We start from the raw sequence: 22,362 nt of genomic DNA, 5'->3' as shown, positions 1-22,362 counted from the left end.
GGAAGTGCGGGGAATTTCCGCCTACCTTGCTCATTCACATGCTGCTGAACCAAAGATTCCTACACCTGATGTATTTTTTGGGAATCGGTCTAAATTTTTGAATTCAAAAATAATTGTAAATTATTTTTTGCCTTGAAGCTAGTGTTGAGCTTTCCGATACCGCTAGTATCGGGTATCGGCCGATATTTGCCGTATCGGAATTCCGATACCGAGTACCGATACTTTTTTCGTATCGGATACCAGAATCGGAAGTCCAAAATGCAATGAGCCACTTTTGTGGCTCTGATTGGTTGCCGAAATGACGTCATCATGATGCGCTGTCTGTGCGCATCATGATGCGCCGTCAGTTCGGGCCTTCGGGGGGGCTGTGCCGACTGTCCGGGGGTCTGTGCCGGCCTGCCGGTGGTCTGTGCAGGCCTGCCGGTGGGCTGTGCAGGCTCCGGGGGTCTGTGCCGGCCTGCCGGGGGAGCTGTGCCGGCCTGCCGGTGGGCTGTGCAGGCTCCGGGGGGCTGTGCAGGCATCGTCCGATGGGACTACAAGTCCCACCGGCGGGCCGGCACAGCCCTCCGACAGGCCGGCACAGACCACCGGAGCCTGCACAGCCCACCGGCAGGCCGGCACAGACCACCGGAGCCTGCACAGACCCCCCGGCAGGCCGGCACAGCCCTCCGAAAGGCCCGTACAGACCCCAGAGAGACTGTACAAGGCAAAAATAGGGTTTTTCTTATTCCGATACCGGAAGTCCCATAGACTTGAATGGGACTTCCGGTATCGGAATCGGCGATACCGATACTTTTTTTTAAGATCGGCCGATCCATTCCGATCCGATATTTTCAAGTATCGGCTGGTATTGCTCAACTCTGCTTGAAGCCTAACTCGTCAGGGAGCTCCGCGCAGCAGGTTAAAATTGTCATCTCTTTGCTGCATGGCGATCCCCAGGATTGGGCGTTTTCTTTGAAACCAGATGATCCTATTCTGACTAATGTGAACGCATTTTTTCAGGCCTTGGGGTTGTTGTATGACGAACCTAATGCCATTGATCAGGCTGAAAAGACCCTGCTGGCATTGAACCAGGGTCGAGATGCTGCAGAATTGTACTGTCAAAAATTCCGAAAGTGGGCAGTACTTACTACCTGGAATGATAATGCCTTGGCTGCTCTCTTTCGGAAGGGTTTGTCAGAAGCCGTAAAAGATACTATGGTGGTATTTCCTGTTCCCTCTGGTCTTGACGATTCTATGTCATTAGCCATTCAGGTTGATCGGCGTTTGCGCGAACGCAAGACTGCACGAGAAGTGTTGCCACTTGTTGAACAAATATCTGAACCTATGCAATGTGATAGAGTTTTTTCCAGTGAGCAGTGTCAGGAGTTCAGAAGGCGTAATAAGTTGTGTTTTTTCTGTGGAGATGCCTCGCATATTATTTCTGTCTGTCCTAAACGAGAGAAACGCTTTGCACACACGTTTTCTGTTGGTGGTGTTCAACCTAAGTTTCTTCTGGCTATTACTCTGATCTGCTCCCTGTCCACATTTTCCGCCAAGGCTTTTGTGGATTCGGGAGCAGCCCTAAACCTAATGGACTTGGATTTTGCTAAACGTTGTAGATTGTAAGCTTGCGAGCAGGGACCTCACTCCTAATGTCACTGTTTGAATTGTCTTAACTTGTATTGAATTTATTGTCTGTACATGTCCCCGCTTAATTGTAAAGTGCTGCGGAATATGTTGGCGCTATATAAATAAAAATTATTATTATTATTATTTCCGATGACACCTCTGCAGACGCCTATCCCTTTGAGAGGGATTGATGCTACTCCTTTGGCTAAAAATAAACCTCAGTTTTGGACCCAGGTGGTAATGCGGGTCGCCCCAGACCATCAAGAAAATTGCAGGTTTTTGGTGTTGCATAATCTGCATGATACTATTGTTCTGGGGTTTCCCTGGTTACAAATTCATAATCCAGTTTTGGATTGGAAATCTGTGTCTGTGGTGAGTTGGGGTTGTCGGTGTGCCTTTAGTGAGGCTCCGGTGTTTTCCACCTCTCCTTAGTCGCATGATGTTCCTGATTATTTGGCGGACTATTATGATGTATTTAGTGAGAATGAGTCTGCGTCTCTGCCTCCTCATAGGAGTTATGACTGTGCAATTGAACTGAGCCCGGGATGTAAATTTCCCAAGGGTCGGCTCTTCAATTTATCTGTACCCGAGCACGAGGCTATGCGATCCTATATTAAGGAAGCGTTGGAGAAGGGTCATATTAGACCATCCTCGTCACCCTTAGGTGCCGGTTTTTTTCTTGTAGCCAAAAAGGATGGATCATTAAGACCTTGTATTGATTATCGTGCCCTCAACAAAATTACTGTTAAATATCAGTATCCGTTACCCCTGATTTCTGATCTATTCTCCAGAGTTAAAGGTGCTTGCTGGTTTACCAAGCTTGACCTCAGGGGGGCGTATAATCTTATTCGCATTAAGCATGGGGATGAATGGAAGACGGCGTTTAATACTCCGGAGGGACATTTTGAGTACCTGGTGATGCCTTTTGGGCTCACTAATGCCCCTTTTGTCTTCCAGTGCTTCATGAACGATATTTTCCGAGACTTTGTGGATAAATTTTTGATTATCTATCTGGATGATATTTTGATCTTCTCCGAGGATTGGGATTCTCATGTGGAACATATTCGGACTGTGTTCCGGATCTTGAGGGAGAATTCCCTGTATGTCAAAGGATCTAAATGCCTTTTTGGAGTACAGAGGATTTCTTTTTTGGGATTTATTTTGTCCCCGTCAACTATTGAAATGGACCCGGCCAAGGTACAGGCCATTCACGATTGGGTTCAGCCCACTTCTTTGAAAGCCCTCCAGAAGTTTTTGGGTTTTGCTAATTTTTATCGGAAATTTATAGCAAAATTTTCTAGTATTGCCAAGCCATTGACTGATTTGACTAAGAAGGGTGCTGATGTGTTAAATTGGTCTCCGGAGGCTGTTTCTTCCTTTCAGGAGCTGAAGCGAAGATTCACCTCCGCCCCGGTTTTGCGGCAACCTGATGTCTCACTTCCGTTCCAGGTAGAGGTGGACGCTTCTGAGATTGGTGCAGGAGCTGTTTTGTCCCAAAAGGATCCTGTAACATCTAAAATGAATCCCTGTGCTTTCTTTTCCCGAAAGTTCTCTCCATCTGAGAGTAACTATGATGTGGGGAATAGGGAACTGTTGGCCATGAAATGGGCATTTGAGGAGTGGAGACATTGGTTGGAGGGAGCTAAGCATCAAGTCGTGGTCCTCACTGACCACAAGAATTTGATTTACCTAGAGTCGGCTAAGCGCTTGAACCCTAGACAGGCTAGGTGGGCCTTGTTTTTTACACGTTTTGATTTTGTGGTTTCTTTTCTTCCTGGAACGAAGAATGTCAAGGCAGACGCCCTCTCTAGGAGGAGCTTCTTTGCTGATTCTCCTGTGGTGACCAAGCCTGCTACCATCTTAGGCGAAGGGGTAGTTCTTTCTGCCATCTCGCCCGATTTGAGACGTGCTCTGGAAGAGTTCCAGGAGGACAAACCTGAGCGTTGTCCCAGTGGAAAGTTGTATGTTCCTGACCAGTGGAAGAAGAGAGTGATGTCTGAAGTTCATTGCTCTGCTTTGGCTGGTCATCCAGGTATTTTTGGTACTAGAGATCTGGTGAGTCGGTTTTTTTGGTGGCCCTCCTTGTCTCGTGATGTCAGGAATTTTGTGCAGTCCTGTGGGACGTGCTCCCGGTCTAAATCGTGTTCTCGCTCTAGTGGGTTGTTGATGCCTTTGCCTGTCCCCAAGAGGCCATGGACCCATATTTCAATGGATTTCATCTCTGATATGCCTGTCACTCAAAGGATGACTGTTATTTGGGTGATTTGGGATAGGTTCTCTAAGATGGTTCATCTTGTACCACTCCCTAAGTTGCCGTCTTCCTCTGAGTTGGTGCCCCTGTTTTTACAACAGGTGGTTCGTTTGCACGGGATTCCTGAGAACATTGTATCTGACAGAGGAGTCCAGTTTGTGTCTAGATTTTGGAGAACTTTCTGTTCCAAGCTGGGAATTCAGTTGTCCTTCTCCTCTGCTTTTCACCCTCAGACCAATGGGCAGACAGAGAGAACAAACCAGACCTTGGAGTCATATTTGAGATGTTTTATTTCTGCTGATCAGGATGATTGGGTTTCATTTTTGCCCTTGGCTGAATTTGCTTTAAATAATAGAGCTAGTTCTGCCACTTTGATGTCACCTTTTTTTTGTAACTTTGGGTTTCATCCTCGATTTTCTTCAGGGCAGGTGGAGCCCTCTGCCTGCCCAGGTGTTGACACTGTGGTGGAGAGAATGCACCAGATCTGGGACCAAGTGGTGGATAAGTTATCTCTCTCCCAGGAAAAGACCCAGCGGTTTTCCAACCGACATAGGACCATTGGTCCCCAGTTTAAGGTTGGTGATATGGTGTGGTTATCATCAAAAAATATCGCTATGAAGGTGGCTTCTCCTAAGTTTAAGCCTAGATTTATTGGACCTTACAAGATTGTGGAGATTATTAATCCGGTCTCTTTTCGTTTGGCTCTTCCTGTCACATTTAAAATCCATAATGTGTTCCATAAGTCCTTGTTGAAGAGGTTTGTTGAGCCAGTTGTGCCTGAGGTGGCACCCCCGGACCCTGTATTGGTTGAAGGTAACATGGAATATGAGGTAGAGAAAGTACTGGATTCCCGTCTGGCTAGACGGAGACTTCAGTATTTGGTTAAGTGGAAGTGTTATGGTCAGGAGGATAATTCATGGGTCTCTGCCTCTGATATTCATGCCAAAAGATTGGTGCGTGCCTTTCATCGGGCTCACCCTGATCGCCCTGGTGGCGTAGTTGAGGGTTCGGTGACCCCTCCTCAAGGGGGAGGTACTGTTGTGAGTTCATTTTCCCCTTCATTACCGAGGCCCGAGGAACTCCCTCTTCTGGTAAAGAAAGGTAGTGAGCCTGATTATCAAACACCTGAGGCTGATTATGATGACTGGCTGAGTGGAGTTACTGACTGGATATAAGGCTGCCGACGCCCTTCTGCCCTGCGGGTGATTTCTCTGTGGGATCCTTGGAGACCAGTCTGAATTCCTGCTCCTCTAAAGCTAAGTTTGCTGCTCGGCCTTTTGCATTGGTGCTTGACTTTCTTTTGCTTTGTTTTTCTGGATTTCTGCCATTCCTTGCTGGGGTGTGCTGAATTTCTTTAGCTCTGTCTTCTGAAAATACCTGAGTGCTGATTTAGTTTTTGAAGCCTAGCTGCTTCAGGGCCTTTTTCATATCAGCTTGTTGGCTTATGTCTTTGATAGGGTTTTGGCAGATTGCAGACAGCAGCCTTCCTGTCCTTTCCAATCTAGGTAGTTTTGGGCCCCGTCTTTGCTCAGTCTGTCTTTCTGTCTGTGTTAGTGTTTTCATCTTGCTTCACCGTCATTATATGTTGGGGGCTGCCTATTGCTTTGGGGTCTGCTCTGGGGCAGTTTAGATTTCCCCTTTCTTTCTTTAGGCCTATTTAATTCTCCGGCCGTGATCGAGGGGTCTAGGGCATCGTAGGAACCCCCCACGGCTACTGCTAGTTGTGTTGATAGGTTCAGGGGTCTGCAATCTGATAGTTGCCAATTTCTCTGGTTTTCTGGACTTAGCTTGTATTTCTGCTTTTGCCTCCTTCGGTGACTCATTCATAACACTGTCCCACAATCATCAGATGCACCAGCAGATCCCGCACCAATGTTGTACAGTGCCCCACAATCATCAGATGCACCAGCAGATCCCGCACCAATGTTGTACACTGCCCCACAATCGTCAGATGCACCAGCAGATCCCGCACCAATGTTGTACACTGCCCCACAATCATCAGATGCATCAGCAGATCCCGCACCAATGTTGTACACTGCCCCACAATCATCAGATGCACCAGCAGATCCCGCACCAATGTTGTACACTGCCCCACAATCATCAGATGCACCAGCAGATCCCGCACCAATGTTGTACACTGCCCCACAATCATCAGATGCACCAGCAGATCCCGCACCAATGTTGTACACTGCCCCACAATCATCAGATGCACCAGCAGATCCCGCACCAATGGTGTACAGTGCCCCACAATCATCAGATGCACCAGCAGATCCCGCACCAATGTTGTACAGTGCCCCACAATAATCAGATGCACCAGCAGATCCCGCACCAATGTTGTACACTGCTCCACAATCATCAGATGCACCAGCAGATCCCGCACCAATGTTGTACACTGCTCCACAATCATCAGATGCACCAGCAGATCCCGCACCAATGTTGTATAGTGCTCCACAATCATCAGATGCACCAGCAGATCCCGCACCAATGTTGTACACTGCTCCACAATCATCAGATGCACCAGCAGATCCCGCACCAATGTTGTATAGTGCCCCACAATCATCAGATGCACCAGCAGATCCCGCACCAATGTTGTACACTGCCCCACAATCATCAGATGCATCAGCAGATCCCGCACTAATGTTGTACACTGCCCCACAATCATCAGATGCGCCAGCAGATCCCGCACCAATGTTGTACACTGCCCCACAATCATCAGATGCACCAGCAGATCCCGCACCAATGTTGTACACTGCCCCACAATCATCAGATGCATCAGCAGATCCCGCACCAATGTTGTACACTGCCCCACAATCATCAGATGCACCAGCAGATCCCGCACCAATGTTGTACACTGCCCCACAATCATCAGATGCACCAGCAGATCCCGCACCAATGTTGTACACTGCCCCACAATCATCAGATGCACCAGCAGATCCCGCACCAATGTTGTACACTGCCCCACAATCATCAGATGCACCAGCAGATCCCGCACCAATGGTGTACAGTGCCCCACAATCATCAGATGCACCAGCAGATCCCGCACCAATGTTGTACAGTGCCCCACAATAATCAGATGCACCAGCAGATCCCGCACCAATGTTGTACACTGCTCCACAATCATCAGATGCACCAGCAGATCCCGCACCAATGTTGTACACTGCTCCACAATCATCAGATGCACCAGCAGATCCCGCACCAATGTTGTATAGTGCTCCACAATCATCAGATGCACCAGCAGATCCCGCACCAATGTTGTACACTGCTCCACAATCATCAGATGCACCAGCAGATCCCGCACCAATGTTGTATAGTGCCCCACAATCATCAGATGCACCAGCAGATCCCGCACCAATGTTGTACACTGCCCCACAATCATCAGATGCATCAGCAGATCCCGCACTAATGTTGTACACTGCCCCACAATCATCAGATGCGCCAGCAGATCCCGCACCAATGTTGTACACTGCCCCACAATCATCAGATGCACCAGCAGATCCCGCACCAATGTTGTACAGTGCCCCACAATCATCAGATGCACCAGCAGATCCCACACCAATGTTGTACAGTGCCCCACAATCATCATATGCACCAGCAGATCCCACACCAATGTTGTACACTGCCCCACAATCATCAGATGCACCAGCAGATCCCACACCAATGTTGTACAGTGCCCCACAATCATCAGATGCACCAGCAGATCCCACACCAATGTTGTACAGTGCCCCACAATCATCAGATGCACCAGCAGATCCCACACCAATGTTGTACAGTGCCCCACAATCATCAGATGCACCAGCAGATCCCACACCAATGTTGTACAGTGCCCCACAATCATCAGATGCACCAGCAGATCCCGCACCAATGTTGTACACTGCCCCACAATCATCAGATGCACCAGCAGATACCGCACCAATGTTGTACACTGCCCCACAATCATCAGATGCAACAGCAGATCCCACACCAATGTTGTACAGTGCCCCACAATCATCAGATGCAGCAGCAGATCCCGCACCAATGTTGTACACTGCCCCACAATCATCAGATGCACCAGCAGATCCCACACCAATGTTGTACAGTGCCCCACAATCATCAGATGCACCAGCAGATCCCGCACCAATGTTGTACACTGCCCCACAATCATCAGATGCACCAGCAGATCCCACACCAATGTTGTACAGTGCCCCACAATCATCAGATGCAGCAGCAGATCCCGCACCAATGTTGTACACTGCCCCACAATCATCAGATGCACCAGCAGAACCCGCACCAATGTTGTACAGTGCCCCACAATCATCAGATGCACCAGCAGATCCCGCACCAATGTTGTACAGTGTCCCACAATCATCAGATGCACCAGCAGATCCCACACCAATGTTGTACACTGCCCCACAATCATCAGTTGCACCAGCAGATCCCGCACCAATGTTGTACACTGCCCCACAATCATCAGATGCACCAGCAGATCCCGCACCAATGTTGTACACTGCCCCACAATCATCAGATGCACCAGCAGATCCCGCACCAATGTTGTACAGTGTCCCCCAATCATCAGATGCACCAGCAGATCCCGCACCAATGTTGTACAGTGCCCCACAATCATCAGATGCACCAGCAGATCCCACACCAATGTTGTACACTGCTCCACAATCATCAGATGCACCAGCAGATCCCACACCAATGTTGTACAGTGCCCCACAATCATCAGATGCACCAGCAGATCCCGCACCAATGTTGTACACTGCCCCACAATCATCAGATGCACCAGCAGATCCCGCACCAATGTTGTACAGTGCCCCCTAATCATCAGATGCACCAGCAGATCCCGCACCAATGTTGTACAGTGCCCCACAATCATCAGATGCACCAGCAGATCCCACACCAATGTTGTACAGTGCCCCACAATCATCAGATGCACCAGCAGATCCCGCACCAATGTTGTACACTGCCCCACAATCATCAGATGCACCAGCAGATCCCGCACCAATGTTGTACAGTGCCCCACAATCATCAGATGCACCAGCAGATCCCACACCAATGTTGTACAGTGCCCCACAATCATCAGATGCACCAGCAGATCCCGCACCAATGTTGTACACTGCCCCACAATCATCAGATGCACCAGCAGATCCCGCACCAATGTTGTACACTGCCCCACAATCATCAGATGCACAAGCAGATCCCGCACCAATGTTGTACAGTGCCCCCCAATCATCAGATGCACCAGCAGATCCCGCACCAATGTTGTACAGTGCCCCACAATCATCAGATGCACTAGCAGATCCCGCACCAATGTTGTACAGTGCCCCACAATCATCAGATGCACCAGCAGATCCCGCACCAATGTTGTACACTGCTCCACAATCATCAGATGCACCAGCAGATCCCGCACCAATGTTGTACACTGCCCCACAATCATCAGATGCACCAGCAGATCCCGCACCAATGTTGTACACTGCTCCACAATCATCAGATGCACCAGCAGATCCCGCACCAATGTTGTACACTGCCCCACAATCATCAGATGCACCAGCAGATCCCGCACCAATGTTGTACAGTGCCCCACAATCATCAGATGCATCAGCAGATCCCGCACCAATGTTGTACACTGCCCCACAATCATCAGATGCACCAGCAGATCCCGCACCAATGTTGTACACTGCCCCACAATCATCAGATGCACCAGCAGATCCCGCACCAATGTTGCACACTGCTCCACAATCATCAGATGCACCAGCAGATCCCGCACCAATGTTGTACACTGCCCCAGTCATCAGATGCACCAGCAGATCCCGCACCAATGGTGTACAGTGCCCCCCAATCATCAGATGTACCAGCAGATCCCACACCAATGTTGTACAGTGCCCCACAATCATCAGATGCACCAGCAGATCCCGCACCAATGTTGTACACTGCCCCACAATCATCAGATGCACCAGCAGATCCCGCACCAATGTTGCACACTGCCCCACAATCATCAGATGCACCAGCAGATCCCGCACCAATGTTGTACAGTGCCCCACAATAATCAGATGCACCAGCAGATCCCGCACCAATGTTGTACAGTGCCCCACAATCATCAGATGCACCAGCAGATCCCGCACCAATGTTGTACAGTGCCCCACAATAATCAGATGCACCAGCAGATCCCGCACCAATGTTGTACAGTGCCCCACAATCATCAGATGCACCAGCAGATCCCGCACCAATGTTGTACACTGCCCCACAATCATCAGATCATAGAATCATAGAATCGTAGAGTTGGAAGGGACCTCCTGGGCCATCTGGTCCAACCCCCTGCTCAAAGCAGGATTCGCTAAATCATCCCAGTTAGATGTCTGTCCTGCCTCTGTTTGAAGACTTCCATTGAAGGAGAACTCACCACTTCTCGTGGCAGCCTGTTCCACTCATTGATCACTCTAACTGTCAAAAAGTTTTTTCTAATATCTAATCTGTGTCTCCTCCCATTCAGCTTCATCCCATTGCTTCTAGTCTTTCCTTGTGCAAATGAGAATAAAGTTGATCCTTCTACAATGTGACAGCCCTTTAGATATTTGTAGACAGCTATTAAGTCTCCTCTCAGTCTTCTCTTTTGCAAACTAAACATTCCCAAATCCTGCAACCTTTCCTCATAAGACAGGGTTTGCAGACCGGTCACCATTCTGGTCGCTCTTTTCTGAACTTGCTCCAGTTTGTTGATGTCTTTTTTAAAATGTGGTGCCCAAAATTGGACACAATATTCCAGATGAGGTCTGACCAAAGAGGAGTAGAGGGAAATAATGACTTCACGTGATCTAGACTGTATGCTTCTGTTAATACATCCTAGAATTGCATTTGCCTTTTTTGCTGCTGCATCACACTGTTGACTCATATTCAGTCTGTGATCTATTAGTATACCCAAGTCTTTTTCACATGTGCTGTCACTTAGCCCTATTCCTCCCATTCTGTATATGCTTTTTTCATTTTTATTGCCCAGATGTAGTACTTTGCATTTCTCCCTGTTAAAAACCATTCTGTTAGTTGCTGCCCACTGCTCCAGTTTATTTATATCTTTTTGAATCCTCTCTCTCTCTTCTCTAGTATTAGCTATCCCTCCTAGCTTTGTGTCATCAGCAAATTTAATCAGTTTACCCTCAATTCCTTCATCTAAATCATTGATAAAGATGTTGAACAATACAGGGCCCAGGACAGAGCCCTGTGGTACCCCACTTGACACATTCTTCCAACTGGATGTGCAGCCATTTACGACCACTCTTTGGGTCCGATCACTAAGACAGTTATGAATCCACCTAACAGTTGCCTTGTCCATTCCATACTTAGTCATTTTTTCAATAAGGATTGTATGAGATACTTTGTCAAATGCTTTGCTGAAGTCAAGATATACTATATCTACAGCATTTCCTTGATCCACCCAATCAGTGATTCCGTCATAGAAGGAAATTAAGTTAGTCTGACATGACTTATTAGTTACAAACCCATGCTGACTATGTTTAATCACTTCATTCTTATCCAGGTATTGACATACATGTTGTTTAATAATTTGTTCAAAGATCTTTCCTGGTATAGAAGTCAGACTCACTGGCCTATAGTTGCCTGGGTCCACCTTCTTCCCCTTTTTGAAGATAGGAACAACATTTGCTCTTCTCCAGTCTTCTGGCACTTCTCCTGTTCTCCAAGAATTTTCAAAGATTATGGAGAGGGGTTCAAAAATTTCTTCTGCTATCTCCTTCAGTACTCTGGGGTGTAATTCATCTGGACCTGGAGACTTGAATTCATTTAGGTTAGCTAAGTGTTTCCTCACTATCTTTCTGTTTATAGATATCCTGGATTCTTCTATTCCCTTAATAGGACAGTGAATAACAGTTGATGTTACATTTCCTTTCTGAGAGAAAACAGATGCAAAATAGGAATTTAAAAGTTCAGCCTTCTCAACATCCTGTCTTACCATTTCATCATTTTCATCAGATGCATCAGCTGATCCCGCACCAATGTTGTACAATGCCCCACAATCATCAGATGCACCAGCAGATCCCGCACCAATGTTGTACACTGCCCCACAATCATCAGATGCACCAGCAGATCCCGCACCAATGTTGTACACTGCCCCACAATCATCAGATGCACCAGCAGATCCCACACCAATGTTGTACAGTGCCCCACAATCATCAGATGCACCAGCAGATCCCACACCAATGTTGTACAGTGCCCCACAATCATCAGATGCACCAGCAGATCCCGCACCAATGTTGTACACTGCCCCACAATCATCAGATGCACCAGCAGATTCCGCACCAATGTTGTACAGTGCCCCACAATCATCAGATGCAGCAGCAGATCCCGCACCAATGTTGTACACTGCCCCACAATGATCAGATGCACCAGCAGATCCCGCACCAATGTTGTACAGTGCCCCACAATCATCAGATGCACCAGCAGATCCCGCACCAATGTTGTACAGTGTCCCACAATCATCAGATGCACCAGCAGATCCCGCACCAATGTTGTACACTGCCCCACAATCATCAGATGCACCAGCAGATCCCGCACCAATGTTGTACAGTGCCCCACAATCATCAGATGCACCAGCAGATCCCACACCAATGTTGTACAGTGCCCCACAATCATCAGATGCACCAGCAGATCCCGCACCAATGTTGTACACTGCCCCACAATCATCAGATGCACCAGCAGATCCCGCACCAATGTTGTACAGTGCCTCACAATCATCAGATGCACCAGCAGATCCCGCACCAATGTTGTACACTGCCCCACAATCATCAGATGCACCAGCAGATCCCGCACCAATGTTGTACACTGCCCCACAATCATCAGATGCACCAGCAGATCCCGCACCAATGTTGTACACTGCCCCACAATCATCAGATGCACCAGCAGATCCCGCACCAATGTTGTACACTGCCCCACAATCATCAGATGCACCAGCAGATCCCGCACCAATGTTGTACAGTGTCCCCCAATCATCAGATGCACCAGCAGATCCCGCACCAATGTTGTACACTGCCCCACAATCATCAGATGCACCAGCAGATCCCGCACCAATGTTGTACACTGCCCCACAATCATCAGATGCACCAGCAGATCCCGCACCAATGTTGTACACTGCCCCACAATCATCAGATGCACCAGCAGATCCCGCACCAATGTTGTACAGTGCCCCACAATCATCAGATAGCACACTGATTAACACTGACTTCACACTAATTGCACACTGCACACTGATTGTACACGGATTGTCCACTGATTTACACTGATTCCACACTGACTGTACAATGATTGCACACTGATGGCACAATTATTGTCCACTGATTGTACACTGATTGCACACTGATTTTACACTGACTGCACACTGACTGCACACTGACTGCACACTGACTGCACACTGACTGCACACTGATTGCACACTGATTGCACACTGATTGCACAATGATTGCATACTTATTGTACAATGATTGCACACTGCTGCCATCCATTTGCTGTCTAATGTTTACAGACCCATAGATTTGTGAGTTTAGTCCATGACACAGATAAAACAGAGATTTGTTCCCGTGATTTTGTTGTTGATACATGGTCTGTTAAGAAACATGTGAGCAGATCCATAGATTATAGCGGGCAGCTGCTCCTCCTAGAGATCACAACTGTCAGGATGAGGCCGCGCTGATCCTTCACAATCTGGCGAGAATGGATTGTGTATGATTGGCCTCATATATATATAATAGAACGGCCAGTGGTGAGTAAGAAGTCACACAATGTGCAGCGTTTATACGAAGGTACGAAATACAACACAACAGATCAGAAGAGAAGACAAAGTAACCAAAATAGTAATCAGATGATAAAATCCATCCATAAGGAGAGGCACAGAGTGTCAGGAGAGGCACAGAGTGTCAGGCGAGGCACAGAGTGTCAGGAGAGGCACAGAGTATCAGGAGAGGCACAGAGTATCAGGAGAGGCACAAAGTATCAGGAGAGGCACAGAGTGTCAAGAGAGGCACAAAGTGTCAAAAGACAGTATCAGGAGAGGAACAGAGTGTCAGGAGAGGCACAAAGGGTCAGAAGAGGCATAAAGTATCAGGAGAGGCACAAAGTATCAGGAGAGGCACAAAGTATCAGGAGAGGCACAGAGTGTCAGGAGAGGCACAAGGTGTCAGGAGAGGCACAAAGTATCAGGAGAGGCACAGAGTGTCAGGAGAGGCACAAAGTGTTAGGAGAGGCACAAAGTGTCAAAAGACACAGTGTCAGGAGAGGCACAGAGTGTCAGGAGAGGCACAAAGTATCAGGAGAGGCACAAAGTATCAGGAGAGGCACAAAGTATCAGGAGAGGCACAAAGTATCAGGAGAGGCACAAAGTGTCAGGAGAGGCACAAAGTGTCAAAAGACACAGTGTCAGGAGAGGCACAGAGTGTCAGGAGAGGCACAAAGTGTCAGGAGAGGCACAAAGTGTCAAAAGACACAGTATCAGGAGAGGCACGGAGTATCAGGAGAGGCACAGAGTGTCAGGAGAGGCACAAAGCGTCAGGAGAGGCACAGAGTGTCAGGAGAGGCACAAAGTGTCAGGAGAGGCACAAAGTGTCAGGAGAGGCACAAAGTGTCAAAAGACACAGTCTCAGGAGAGGCACAGAGTGTCAGGAGAGGCACAAAGTGTCAGAAGAGGCACAAAGTATCAGGAGAGGCACAAAGTGTCAAAAGACACAGTATCAGGAGAGGCACGGAGTGTCAGGAGAGGCACAGAGTGTCAGGAGAGGCACAGAGTATCAGGAGAGGCACGGTATCAGGAGAGGCACAAAATGTATCAGGAGAGGCACAGAGTGTCAGGAGAGGCACAAAGTATCAGGAGAGGCACAAAGAGTCAGGAGAGGCACAAAGTGTCAGGAGAGGCACAGAGTATCAGGAGAGACACACAGTATCAGGAGAGGCACAGAGTGTCAGGAGAGGCACAAAGTGTCAGGAGAGGCACAAAGTGTCAGGAGAGGCAAACAATGTCAGGAGAGGCACAGAGTGTCAGGAGAGGCACAAAGTGTCAGGAGAGGCACAGAGTGTCAGGAGAGGCGCAAAGAGTCAGGAGAGGCACATTGTGTCAGGAGAGGCACAGTGTGTCAGGAGAGGCACAGTGTGTCAGGAGAGGCGCAAAGAGTCAGGAGAGGCACAGTGTCAGGAGAGGCAAAAAGTGTCAAAAGACACAGTATCAGGAGAGGCACAGAGTGTCAGGAGATGCACAAAGTGTCAGGAGAGGCACAAAGTATCAGGAGAGGCACAGAGTATCAGGAGAGACACACAGTATCAGGAGAGGCACAAAGTATCAGGAGAGACAAAGTGTCAGGAGAGGCACAAAGTGTCAGGAGAGGCACAAAGTATCAGGAGAGGCACAGAGTGTCAGGAGAGGCACAAAGTATCAGGAGAGGCACAGAGTGTCAGGAGAGGCACAAAGTATCAGGAGAGGCACAGAGTGTCAGGAGAGGCACAGAGTGTCAGGAGAGGCACACCGTATCAGGAGAGGCACACAGTATCAGGAGAGGCACAGAGTGTCAGGAGAGGCACAGAGTGTCAGGAGAGGCACAAAGTATCAGGAGAGACACAAAGTGTCAGGAGAGGCACAATGTATCAGGAGAGGCACAAAGTGACAGGAGAGGCACAGAGTGTCAGGAGAGGCACAGAGTGTCAGGAGAGGCACAGAGTATCAGGAGAGGCACAAAGTGTCAGGAGAGGCACAAAGTATCAGGAGAGGCACAAAGTGTCAAAAGACACAGTATCAGGAGATGCACAGTGTGTCAGAAGAGGCACAGAGTGTCAGGAGAGGCACAGAGTGTCAGAAGAGGCGCAAAGAGTCAGGAGAGGCGCAAAGAGTCAGGAGAGGCACAGTGTCAGGAGAGGCACAGTGTCAGGAGAGGCACAGACTGTCAGGAGAGGCACAAAGTGTCAGGAGAGGCACAGAGTGTCAAGAGAGGCACAAAGTATCAGGAGAGACACAAAGTGTCAGGAGAGGCACAGACTGTCAGGAGAGGCACAAAGTGTCAGGAGAGGCACACAGTATCAGGAGAGGCACAGAGTGTCAGGAGAGGCACAAAGTGTCAGGAGAGACACAAAGTGTCAGGAGAGGCACAGACTGTCAGGAGAGGCACAAAGTGTCAGGAGAGGCACAGAGTGTCAAGAGAGGCACAAAGTATCAGGAGAGACACAAAGTGTCAGGAGAGGCACAGACTGTCAGGAGAGGCACAAAGTGTCAGGAGAGGCACACAGTATCAGGAGAGGCACAGAGTGTCAGGAGAGGCACAAAGTGTCAGGAGAGGCACAAAGTGTCAGGAGAGGCACAGAGTGTCAGGAGAGGCACAAAGTGTCAGGAGAGGCACAAAGTGTCAAAAGACACAGTATCAGGAGAGGCACAGAGTGTCAGGAGAGGCACAAAGTGTCAGAAGAGGCACAAAATATCAGGAGAGGCACAAAGTGTCAAAAGACACAGTATCAGGAGAGGCACAGAGTGTCAGGAGAGGCACAGAGTGTCAGGAGAGGCACAGAGTGTCAAGAGAGGCACAAAGTATCAGGAGAGGCACAGAGTGTCAGGAGAGGCACAAAGTGTCAAAAGACACAGTATCAGGAGAGGCACAGAGTGTCAGGAGAGGCACAAAGTGTCAGAAGAGGCACAAAATATCAGGAGAGGCACAAAGTGTCAAAAGACACAGTATCAGGAGAGGCACAGAGTGTCAGGAGAGGCACAGAGTGTCAGGAGAGGCACAAAGTGTCAGAAGAGGCACAAAGTATCAGGATAGGCACAAAGTGTCAAAAGACACAGTATCAGGAGAGGCACAGAGTGTCAGGAGAGGCACAAAGTGTCAGAAGAGGCACAAAGTATCAGGAGAGGCACAAAGTGTCAAAAGACACAGTATCAGGAGAGGCACAGAGTATCAGGAGAGGCACAGAGTGTCAGGAGAGGCACAGTATCAGGAGAGGCACAAAGTGTCAGGAGAGGCACAAAGTGTCAGGAGAGGCACAAAGTGTCAAAAGACACAGTATCAAGAGAGGCACAGAGTGTCAGGAGAGGCACAAAGTGTCAGAAGAGGCACACAGTATCAGGAGAGACACACAGTATCAGGAGAGGCACGGAGTGTCAGGAGAGGCACAGAGTGTCAGGAGAGGCACAGAGTATCAGGAGAGGCACAAAGCATCAGGAGAGGCACAAAGCATCAGGAGAGGCACAAAGTGTCAGGAGAGGCACAAAGTGTCAAAAGACACAGTCTCAGGAGAGGCACAGAGTGTCAGGAGAGGCACAAAGTATCAGGAGAGGCACAAAGTGTCAAAAGACACAGTATCAGGAGAGGCACGGAGTATCAGGAGAGGCACAGAGTGTCAGGAGAGGCACAGAGTATCAGGAGAGGCACAGAGTATCAGGAGAGGCACGGTATCAGGAGAGGCACAAAATGTATCAGGAGAGGCACAGAGTGTCAGGAGAGGCACAAAGTATCAGGAGAGGCACAAAGAGTCAGGAGAGGCACAAAGTGTCAGGAGAGGCACAGAGTATCAGGAGAGACACACAGTATCAGGAGAGGCACAGAGTGTCAGGAGAGGCACAAAGTATCAGGAGAGACACAAAGTGTCAGGAGAGGCACAGAGTGTCAAGAGAGGCACAAAGTATCAGGAGAGGCACAGAGTGTCAGGAGAGACACAAAGTGTCAGGAGAGGCACAAAGTGTCAGGAGAGGCACAAAGTGTCAGGAGAGGCACACAGTATCAGGAGAGGCACAGAGTGTCAGGAGAGGCACAAAGTGTCAGGAGAGGCACAAAGTGTCAGGAGAGGCACAGAGTGTCAGGAGAGGCACAAAGTGTCAGGAGAGGCACAAAGTGTCAAAAGACACAGTATCAGGAGAGGCACAGAGTGTCAGGAGAGGCACAAAGTGTCAGAAGAGGCACAAAATATCAGGAGAGGCACAAACTGTCAAAAGACACAGTATCAGGAGAGGCACAGAGTGTCAGGAGAGGCACAGAGTGTCAGGAGAGGCACAGAGTGTCAGGAGAGGCACAAAGTATCAGGAGAGGCACAGAGTGTCAGGAGAGGCACAAAGTGTCAAAAGACACAGTATCAGGAGAGGCACAGAGTGTCAGGAGAGGCACAAAGTGTCAGAAGAGGCACAAAATATCAGGAGAGGCACAAAGTGTCAAAAGACACAGTATCAGGAGAGGCACAGAGTGTCAGGAGAGGCACAGAGTGTCAGTAGAGGCACAAAGTGTCAGAAGAGGCACAAAGTATCAGGATAGGCACAAAGTGTCAAAAGACACAGTATCAGGAGAGGCACAGAGTGTCAGGAGAGGCACAAAGTGTCAGAAGAGGCACAAAGTATCAGGAGAGGCACAAAGTGTCAAAAGACACAGTATCAGGAGAGGCACAGAGTGTCAGGAGAGGCACAGAGTGTCAGGAGAGGCACAGTATCAGGAGAGGCACAAAGTGTCAGGAGAGGCACAAAGTGTCAGGAGAGGCACAAAGTGTCAAAAGACACAGTATCAAGAGAGGCACAGAGTGTCAGGAGAGGCACAAAGTGTCAGAAGAGGCACACAGTATCAGGAGAGACACACAGTATCAGGAGAGGCACAGAGTGTCAGGAGAGGCACAGAGTGTCAGGAGAGGCACAGAGTGTCAGGAGAGGCACAGAGTGTCAAGAGAGGCACAAAGTGTCAGGAGAGGCACAAAGTGTCAGGAGAGGCACAGAGTGTCAGGAGAGGCACAAAGTATCAAGAGAGGCACAAAGTGTCAGGAGAGGCACAGACTGTCAGGAGAGGCACAAAGAATCAGGAGAGACAAAGTGTCAGGAGAGACACACAGTATCAGGAGAGGCACAGAGTGTCAGGAGAGGCACAAAGTGTCAGGAGAGGCACAAAGTGTCAGGAGAGGCAAACAGTGTCAGGAGAGGCACAGAGTGTCAGGAGAGGCACAAAGTGTCAGGAGAGGCACAGAGTGTCAGGAGAGGTGCAAAGAGTCAGGAGAGGCACATTGTGTCAGGAGAGGCACAGTGTGTCAGGAGAGGCACAGAGTGTCAGGAGAGGCACAGAGTGTCAGGAGAGGCGCAAAGAGTCAGGAGAGGCACAGTGTCAGGAGAGGCAAAAAGTGTCAAAAGACACAGTATCAGGAGAGGCACAGAGTGTCAGGAGATGCACAAAGTGTCAGGAGAGGCACAAAGTATCAGGAGAGGCACAGAGTATCAGGAGAGACACACAGTATCAGGAGAGGCACAGAGTGTCAGGAGAGGCACAAAGTATCAGGAGAGACAAAGTGTCAGGAGAGGCACAAAGTGTCAGGAGAGGCACAAAGCGTCAGGAGAGGCACAGAGTGTCAGGAGAGGCACAAAGTATCAGGAGAGGCACAGAGTGTCAGGAGAGGCACAAAGTATCAGGAGAGGCACAGAGTGTCAGGAGAGGCACAGAGTGTCAGGAGAGGCACAGAGTGTCAGGAGAGGCACAAAGTATCAGGAGAGACACAAAGTGTCAGGAGAGGCACAGAGTGTCAGGAGAGGCACAATGTATCAGGAGAGGCACAAAGTGACAGGAGAGGCACAGAGTGTCAGGAGAGGCACAGAGTGTCAGGAGAGGCACAGAGTATCAGGAGAGGCACAAAGTGTCAGGAGAGGCACAAAGTATCAGGAGAGGCACAAAGTGTCAAAAGACACAGTATCAGGAGATGCACAGTGTGTCAGAAGAGGCACAGAGTGTCAGGAGAGGCACAGAGTGTCAGAAGAGGCGTAATGTATCAGGAGAGGCACAAAGTGACAGGAGAGGCACAGAGTGTCAGGAGAGGCACAGAGTGTCAGGAGAGGCACAGAGTATCAGGAGAGGCACAAAGTGTCAGGAGAGGCACAAAGTGTCAAAAGACACAGTATCAGGAGATGCACAGTGTGTCAGAAGAGGCACAGAGTGTCAGAAGAGGCGCAAAGAGTCAGGAGAGGCACAGTGTCAGGAGAGGCACAGAGTGTCAGGAGAGGCAAAAAGTGTCAAAAGACACAGTATCAGGAGAGGCACAGAGTGTCAGGAGATGCACAAAGTGTCAGGAGAGGCACAAAGTATCAGGAGAGGCACAGAGTATCAGGAGAGACACACAGTATCAGGAGAGGCACAGAGTGTCAGGAGAGGCACAAAGTATCAGGAGAGACAAAGTGTCAGGAGAGGCACAGAGTGTCAGGAGAGGCACAGAGTGTCAGGAGAGGCACAGAGTGTCAGGAGAGGCACAAAGTATCAGGAGAGGCACAGAGTGTCAGGAGAGGCACAAAGTATCAGGAGAGGCAGAGTGTCAGGAGAGGCACACAGTATCAGGAGAGGCACAGAGTGTCAGGAGAGGCACAAAGTATCAGGATAGACACAAAGTGTCAGGAGAGGCACAGAGTGTCAGGAGAGGCACAATGTATCAGGAGAGGCACAAAGTGACAGGAGAGGCACAGAGTGTCAGGAGAGGCACAGAGTGTCAGGAGAGGCATAAAGTGTCAGGAGAGGCACAGAGTGTCAGGAGAGGCACAAAGTATCAGGAGAGGCACAAAGTGTCAAAAGACACAGTATCAGGAGAGGCACAGAGTATCAGGAGAGGCACAAAGTGTCAGGAGAGGCACAAAGTGTCAAAAGACACAGTATCAGGAGAGGCACAGAGTATCAGGAGAGGCACAAAGTGTCAGGAGAGGCACAAAGTGTCAAAAGACACAGTATCAGGAGAGGCACAAAGTGTCAGAAGAGGCACAACGTATCAGGAGAGGAGAGGCACAAAGTGTCAGGAGAGGCACAGAGTATCAGGAGAGATACACAGTATCAGGAGAGGCACAGAGTGTCAGGAGAGGCACAAAGTATCAGGAGAGACACAAAGTGTCAGGAGAGGCACAGAGTGTCAAGAGAGGCACAAAGTATCAGGAGAGGCATAAAGTGTCAGGAGAGGCACAGAGTGTCAGGAGAGGCACAAAGTGTGAGGAGAGGCACAAGGTATCAGGAGAGGCATAGAGTGTCAGGAGAGGCACAAAGTGTCAGGAGAGGCACAAAGTGTCAGGAGAGGCACAGAGTATCAGGAGAGGCACAGAGTATCAGCTAAGGCACAAAGTGTCAGGAGAGGCACAAAGTATAAAGAAAAGGCACAGAGTATCAGGAGAGGCACAGAGTATCAGGAGAGGCACAAAGTGTCAGGAGAGGCACAGAGTATCAGGAGAGTCACAAAGTGTCAGGAGAGGCACAGAGTGTCAGGAGAGGCACAAAGTGTCAGGAGAGGCACAGAGTATCAGGAGAGGCACAGAGTATCAGCTAAGGCACAAAGTGTCAGGAGAGGCACAAAGTATAAAGAAAAGGCACAGAGTATCAGGAGAGGCACAGAGTATCAGGAGAGGCACAAAGTGTCAGGAGAGGCACAGAGTATCAGGAGAGTCACAAAGTGTCAGGAGAGGCACAGAGTGTCAGGAGAGGCACAAAGTATCAGGAGAGTCACAAAGTGTCAGGAGAGGCACAGAGTGTCAGGAGAGGCACAAAGTGTCAGGAGAGGCACAGAGTGTCAGGAGAGGCACAGAGTGTCAGGAGAGGCACAAAGTGTCAGGAGAGGCACAAAGTATCAGGAGAGGCACAAAGTGTCAGGAGAGGCACAAAGTATCAGGAGAGGCACAAAGTGTCAGGAGAGGCACAGAGTATCAGGAGAGGCACAAAGTGTCAGGAGAGGCACAGAGTGTCAGGAGAGGCACAAAGTATCAGGAGAGTCACAAAGTGTCAGGAGAGTCACAAAGTATCAGGAGAGGCACAGAGTATCAGGAGAGGCACAAAGTGTCAGGAGAGGCACAGAGTATCAGGAGAGGCACAGAGTGTCAGGAGAGGCACAGAGTGTCAGGAGAGGCACAGAGTGTCAGGAGAGGCACAAAGTGTCAGGAGAGGCACAGAGTGTCAGGAGAGTCACAAAGTATCAGGAGAGGCACAAAGTGTCAGGAGCCTCCGGGGCCGAGCACCTCTCTGTGCCTCTCATACCTCGGATGACACAATGTACACACAGATGTGTCGGTCACAGCGGGGTCTCCGGGGGTCTCACCTTAGACTCCTCCGCTGTTATCCGGCCAGGGCCTCCATGCTGTCTCTCTTCCCGGCGGTCTCTGGGGGTCTCCGGATGATCCCCCCGGTTGCAGTCACTCGGCCCGGAGTTTCCCACTCCCGGTGACCGCTCTGGGCTCCGGGGTCCCGCAGTGTGCCGGCCGGTCCGGGCAGGAGCAGAGAGCCGGCTGCCAGTACCTGGAGCTGGGGGGCTTCTTCCTGTAAGGAGAAGGGTAGAGGGGCCGAGCTGGGGAGGGGGCTGCTAGCGCTGACCCCGCGGTGACTCACGGCACAGCCCTCCTCCTCCTCCTCCATGTGTTACTAATGTCACTCACAGATCAGCAGCAAAGTGCGAGGAAAACACAGATCTGAGCCCAAAACTTCCACCATCACCATCATCATCATCATCATCATCACACATCATTCTCATCATTATCATCTCATCATCATCACACATCATCATCATCATCA

At 49.5% G+C, this 22,362-nt stretch overlaps 1 protein-coding gene across 1 annotated transcript in view; it reads right to left on the bottom strand.

Moving 5' to 3' along the window:
- Nucleotides 1–22,023, bottom strand: part of IL11RA (interleukin 11 receptor subunit alpha) — a 187,268-nt gene extending 165,245 nt beyond the window's left edge. The window contains exon 1 of the mRNA XM_073556711.1: nucleotides 21,893–22,023. The gene's annotated coding sequence lies outside the window, so the exon portion shown is untranslated. The remainder of the gene's footprint in view (nucleotides 1–21,892) is intronic.
- Between the last annotated feature and the right edge of the window lie 339 nt (nucleotides 22,024–22,362).

The sequence above is a fragment of the Dendrobates tinctorius genome, unplaced genomic scaffold (genome assembly GCF_039654945.1).
Source record: "Dendrobates tinctorius isolate UK_male_01 unplaced genomic scaffold, ASM3965494v1 ptg000237l, whole genome shotgun sequence".
NCBI lineage: Eukaryota > Metazoa > Chordata > Amphibia > Anura > Dendrobatidae > Dendrobates > Dendrobates tinctorius.
The sequence above is the reverse complement of the archived record's forward strand: the minus strand, read 5'-3'. Positions and strand labels throughout refer to the sequence as shown.